We start from the raw sequence: 6272 nt of genomic DNA on the forward strand, positions 1-6272 counted from the left end.
TCTCTCTCTCTCTCTCTCTCTCTCTCTCTCTCTCTCTCTCTCTCCTCCCCCCTTCTCTCCCTCCTCTCCTCTCCTACCACTCTAAGGTCTTCCCTTCTCTTCTTCGTCTCTGAAAAATAAATACTAATGAAGGGTCTAGAATGAAGACCACATTGGGAATCCCAAAGCCAGGTGGGACAGACCAGAGTCACTGTTAGGGGTAGATGAGGTCTGGCACACGGCTGGGTGGGACACCTCAGTGACTGTGATTAATACCCACAATAATCATACTTAATAATAATCAATCGGCTTGGGGGACGCTCAGGGGCTGTTGGACCACTTTTCTACTGTCCCACAGACCCATGCTCCTAGGCCTAACTTTCCAACGTCTGGGCGTTTTGATGCAATGAGTAAGCGAGTGTTGGGTGGGGGGGGAGGGAGAGGGAGAACGTGGGGGGGGATGTTTTAAATAAGCATGTAGGTGGATGCAGGTGTCAGGTAAATTGAAGGGTTACTACCCTTACCAAGGCAGTAGCCCCCCTCCCCCCCCCTTACCTGACCCTTCTTCCCACTCCTTTCCCTCCCCGTGTAGTTTGCCAAGTGGAAAGTTCTGGGTGGATCCTGGCAAAACTAATAATCACAATAATAGAAAACACAATAAGGCAGAGAGAGGGAGGGGCAATACCTGTGCTGGGGGAGCTGTTTTTCAGTTTGGAGTTTTGCCTTGACTCTTTCATCCAGGGAAAAATCTGTTTGCTGAGGGTGGAGTTGGAGCCGGGGATGCATTTGGGGGGAGCGTTTTTGCTGGGCCCACTGGCATTATTGCTGTTGCTACTGGTGCTGGTTGGGGCAGCATTGGGAGGGGGCGAACCCGGAGGGGGGGCCGAGTGATGATCCGAGACCAAGCCAGGCCTCATACAGCTGCCGTTCAACTCTTTGCTTTTGCCATGGGGGGCCGTGCTGCCCAGAACCTGGAGTGAGCAGGCCGAACGCTGGTAGTCTCCTTCCAAATGCGTGGCGGATTGGAAGGGGGGTTGGGTGGGCCCGTCGTAACCGAAGCTATTGCTGCCAGGGTAGGAATAACCTCCGAACAGAGCTGCTGTGTTATCGTAGTAGGTCGCTTTCTGCATTGCTGGACGAGCCCTGGACGGCGGGTGGCAACTTGCAAGGGCCAGATACCCTCAGGACTGGACATTGGCACCCCGGGGTCACGTGATGTACCGGACCCCCCCCTCCGCCCCCCTCCTCCCGTGGTCTGTTGGAAGCGGCTGACCTGCGGGGTGAGAAAGGAGAAACAAGGGGAGAAGACTGGGTCTCGAATCCATCTTAGGCTCTGAAAAGCCAACTGACATCAATAGGGTTTTTTCTCTCCCTTCTCCACCTCCCCGAAGCAGATGCTGAGGCCGCCTTCCTGACCCGAAGCTGAATTTTGTGGCGGATTTTATTTTAATGCAGAAAAAAGAAATTTCATCCTCCATTAAAAACGGTGAGAATACCGATTTTGGAACATCCTAGATCTCACAGACTCAACTAACTTCAAGTGACATATTTTCCCCTCTCGTAGAATAGCCTTTGACCTCCCTCCTCCTCTTACTCCTCCTTCCCCCCCTCCCCGCCAAGTGTAGGATAGGGTGTTAAGCTGTGTCCATGCCTAAGGAAGGGGGGGGGGCATGGAGACTGAAATAAAAGCACCGTCATCTTCTTCATAATCACCATCATCATCCCAATATAAAGCCCCCTCTCTCCTTGACTCCTTGTCTATTTTCAAATCTCCTTCAACCAAAAAGGGAATTAGCCTGCCAAAGTAGGGCAGGACATTCGATCCAGACAGAATGGAGAAGCAAGTTCAACAAGGAATCTCCCAAAATAAAACCGCCCCGACCCGCATGACATAAAGCTCTCTTAAAATTTTAACCTTCTCTGTCCCCAAGTTTTCTCCTTTTCTCTGCATTTTCTGCTGAATCTATCCAAATCTCTCCCTCAGCCAAGATTGGACAGAGGTCCAAGGCCAACTAGCTTCTTTCGGAGACCCCAGATCCCTGTTGGATAGTTCATTCACCTTCTCCCTACCAGTTGGTGCCTTCACCATTTGGTACAGGTTTTCTCCACCTCTTGTTTTCTTCCCTCTGTGCCTTTGTCTCCCCCTACCCCCCCCTTCCTTTTTTTTTCCTGTTTTCTTAGGAAGGAGAGAAAGAATAGAAGAGAAAAAAGAAGAAAATTGTACAACTGCTGGACTTTTCTACGAAGTGAGGTGGAGAATGGCCCTTCCTCAGACAGAAAATGGCTTGCTAGAGAATATCAATAAAGTAGTAACTCCTGAGTTCTTCCTGCGACCTGATTTTTAAAAAGCCCAAGAAAGTTCAACTCTTTTCCCCAAAACAAACAAATAAAAATCCCTGTTCTTAATGGTGTTGTTTTTTGGAGAAAATGGCAGAAAAATAAAGTTTCAAGCTGCTGAGGACTTTGCCCTTTTTTAATAAGAAAAAAAACTTTATTTTGGCTCTATTTTCTCTTCCTTAACCGCTGCCCTTAGAATCGAAAAAATTCTGCAAGCTGACTTTCTTTTATAACACGTGTATTTGTGATAGGTGAACTCAGCTTAAGTGATACTTATCTAAAAAAAACAAAGCAAAGCAAAACAAAAACCTGTAAAGGAGGAAGAAAAGGGAAGACTCTCCCACCAACCTTCCCTTGCTCCTCCACCAAGAATGGTTTCAATGGAAGTTATAAGGAATAAACACTACTTAATCATAGATTCTGGATTGAATTCTGGGGGCAAATTTCTATTCTGGGAAGGACGTAGGTCTGGAAAGAATCGGGCTCTTACCGAGAAGGGTCCTTCTGACCCGAGTAACGCAGCTCTTTATTGTTAGCACCACTATTATTATTATGATTTAGCCCAAATGAGCTTTGTAGCAGCCCTGGCTGAAGGGTGAATTAATTAACACGCATCAGCTGAGTTTGTTATTAATAGATCGGAGAGGAAAACTGAATACAAACTGAAAGGGAGGGGAGTTGGCGCTGGACGGAGTTTTATTTTGTCTAGATTATTATTACAGTGATAACAATAATACCAATAAGCATAATAATTTGACTGGAAGCCTAAAGCCGGTCAACTCTTCGAACGTCTCCTACACCTCTTGACCTCCCTTCCCCCCAAAAGAACCAACAACCTGGCAGCAGCAAGGCCTGGAGGGTGTCTTAGCTGAAGAAGGGAGATGGAACAAAAAGAGAGAGAGAGAGAGAGAGAGAGAGAGAGAGAGAGAGAGAGAGAGAGAGAGAGAGAGAAACCAGAGGGAAGAAAAACTGAGATGTTTGAGAAATTCAGCTCTCCACCCGCCTCCAGGGAAGCTCCTCAGTCTCAGCTGCTGCCGTGCGGCAATAAGGATGGTTGCCGGAGGTGTAGAATAGAAAAATGTCCAGGGTCATAACTAGTGAGTGGAGGCCTCTTCCAAGGAGTCTATCCCGGCTACAGACCCGGGCTGTGCGGATCAGGCTCGAGCGCTTCACTTTGTTCCAAGTTTGGCTTCCAGAGCTAACCGAATTAAAAAGCGGCTTTGCAACTCAACTGCTGTGCTTTTCTGAGGTTGTGTCTCCGCCAGGGAGCGTCGAGGCCTGGTCAGCCGGGGAGAGGACCTCAGAGGGGATCATAGTTTGGGGTAGGTGGATAGGAAAAGCCTAGGAAAAACCCGGCGGAGGGAGAAGGGGAAAAAGGGGGGGGGGGGTTAAGCCATCGATATAGAGAGCCAAATGTGTGTATTTTCCCTTCCTCCATGTTGGAAAAATTCAATTCTCCATCTGGTTCTTCAGGAGGGTGACAGGTCTCCCTCAGCTTCCCTCCAAGGCCTCGATAAGGAGAGAAGGAATCAAACCCCCCCCCCCCAAGAAAGCCATTCCTTTCGGCGCAATCCCCCTTGCCACTGGAGTCTGGAGGCTTAACAATAGCTTGGGAGAGGACAGGAGGCCCCCCTAGAGAATGCACAAGCCGATGGGCAACCTGGGAGAAAAGATAGGATTTGAAAAAAAGACGGAAAGAAAGAAAGAGGGAGAGAGAGAAATATATATATATATACACACATATATATATGTGTGTGTGTGAGCGTGTGTGTATGTTTGTATTCCAGTCTTCCAAGCAGAGCCTAGTAAAACATTCAAGCCAAGAGGCAGGTACAAAAAGAAAAGAGGAGAGAAAGGAGAAGACAGGAAGAGAAAGGTTAAGAGAAAAAGAGAGAAGGAGGGAGAGAGAAAAGGAAGGAGGGAGGGAGGGGGAGAGAGAGAGAGAGAGAGAGAGAGAGTCGCTGCGTGGAAGGAAGCCTAAAGCTTGTGAACTCTTCTTGAACCGAGATCGCAGTCATATGGGCCATAAATCATTGAGACATACTCTCCGCCATTCACAAACTGATAGCCTATTTCAGTCCAGCTTACCTTAGCCACCGACGAGGGGAGAACAGGCAGACATAATATATATTCACATCGAGCCCCAACGCGAGCGGTAGGCGAGAAATCTCCCCAGCTTGAAGGCAAAAAAAAAAAAAAAGCCACTGTTTAAAGCTCCATCCCCCTTCCCCCCCCCAAAAAAAAGAGGAACCCCGGCTGGGGAGCAGGGCCGGTCGCTGGAGCCGCGGTGCGTCCGTTTCAATTCACTTCGCTTAGGAAGGGGGGTGTTCGGAGGAGGGAGGGGGTGGGGGAGTAGGAAAAAAAAATAGAAGAGGCGAAAGGTGGTTCGGCAGCTCCCGGAGAATCCGGTTCCAGGCTTGAGAACGGACAAGTCTCCACAATCTGGTTGCCCTATAAGACTGGTACGCCCTACTCTCCGATAACAATGGCCTCTGCTTTTGCACAGGGAAAAAAAAAAAAACCACACAGACACCCACACAAGCCTACAAAACCCCCCCCCCCCCCAACACACCCCCCCCCCCCTCCCAGGCTTAGATGCCTGATACGGGAAGGAGGGGGGGGGGGGGGGGGAAGAATGTTTTTGTTTCTTCTCCTCTCCCTCCTAAAAAAAAGTAGGAAGGGGAGGAGAGAGTAGGGTTAAAACAAAATAGAATACAGGTGATAAAAAAATATATATGTGCAAGATTTTGAGAGGTGGGGAGGGAGAAGCCCCGGGCAAAGTGGGTAGAGTGAGTTCTCATGCTTCCCTAGACCACCACCGACTCCCCCCCCCCCCCCACGCAGCGTCACTAGTGAAACATTATGCTAATTAGGCACAGTAGTGGACTGAGGCCTAGCCAGAGCTAGCTCTGGGTTCTTGGGTGTGACTATTGGGTGCGAATCCTCATTAATTTGAAAACACCGAGTTTTGCTATTGTTGTTTTTTAAATAGTTTGAATCTTCTTTGGGTCTTGCCTCTCCATCTCCCTGCCTATCTCTGCATCGTTTCCTTCTGTTCCTTGTCTCTTCCTTTCCTTATCCATTCCCTCCTTACACTTCTTCCCTGATTCCAAATCTCTAGGTAGCCTCTCCTTCCAACTCCAACAAGGGGGGGGGGGAGAGCACAAGATCTTTTTTTTAAGCATAGCTCCCCCCCCCTTTTTTTTTTTTTTTTTTTGCGAACAGACAGCAAGCGGGTGACTGATGATTTAAACACAGACGCGCACGCACACACACCAATATGAGGGTTGGGGGAAGGGGGTCGAAACAAGGGGGACAAAAGGAAGAGGTTATAGCACCAGGATGAGGTAGAGAGACCGAAGACCTGAGGAACTTTGCTCTGAAGTTGAATTTGTTAATATTCTCACCTCCTGACTGGCACAGTATAAAAAAGGAAGTGAAGGAGAAGAAAGAAAACATTTACACTTCTAAGGACAGAAGAAGACAGTAAAATGACTTAGGAAAGAGCAAAAGAGAGGGTTTTATTATTACTACTAGGAAGACGACTATTAATAAGGACAGACCTGCTTGTTTCTCCAGGCCACCCAAGATTTATGACTCAGTAAACTAGAGTAACTGCAAAAGCGAAACTTTCTCTTACGACGGATTTCGTGTAGGGGCAGGAAAAGAAGCGAGGCTGGAGCTGCGTAGGAGGAGGACAGGAGCCAAGAATGTAGGTGTCTGCAGATTTAGGGACGGGGGGGGGGGGGCGGTGCTGGGGTTCCCAGCGGAGGACTAATTCCCTTTAGGGGGAAAGAAAAAAAGACCAGAACACAAAAAGGGTGTTTTAGACTTTGCCTAACTGCTGACTCTGAATTTAGGAGGATTAAATGAAAGAATGAAAAGCATCTCTCTCTCTCTCTCTCTCTCTCTCTCTCTCTCTCTCTCTCTCTCTCTCTCTCTCTCTCTCTCTCTCT

At 48.3% G+C, this 6272-nt stretch overlaps 2 long non-coding RNA genes across 3 annotated transcripts in view; one reads left to right on the plus strand and one right to left on the minus strand.

The window, feature by feature from the left end:
- The window catches only part of LOC138143153 (uncharacterized), a 7182-nt gene extending 4758 nt beyond the window's left edge, over positions 1-2424 (plus strand). The window contains exons 4-6 of one of the 2 annotated variants that reach the window (XR_011163623.1): positions 1093-1259; positions 1374-1465; positions 2161-2424. This is a non-coding gene — a long non-coding RNA (uncharacterized lncRNA). The remainder of the gene's footprint in view (positions 1-1092; positions 1260-1373; positions 1466-2160) is intronic. The other variant, XR_011163622.1, reaches the window with a different exon arrangement.
- The window catches only part of LOC138143154 (uncharacterized), a 58731-nt gene continuing 53585 nt past the window's right edge, over positions 1127-6272 (minus strand). Inside the window, exons 4-5 of the long non-coding RNA XR_011163624.1 lie at positions 4405-4492; positions 1127-1252 (exon numbers count right to left, since the gene is read on the minus strand). This is a non-coding gene — a long non-coding RNA (uncharacterized lncRNA). The remainder of the gene's footprint in view (positions 1253-4404; positions 4493-6272) is intronic.

This window comes from Petaurus breviceps, unplaced genomic scaffold (assembly GCF_028583685.1).
Source record: "Petaurus breviceps papuanus isolate PSGF00001 unplaced genomic scaffold, PetGlider_PUasm1.0 90630, whole genome shotgun sequence".
Classification (NCBI taxonomy): Eukaryota; Metazoa; Chordata; class Mammalia; order Diprotodontia; family Petauridae; genus Petaurus; species Petaurus breviceps.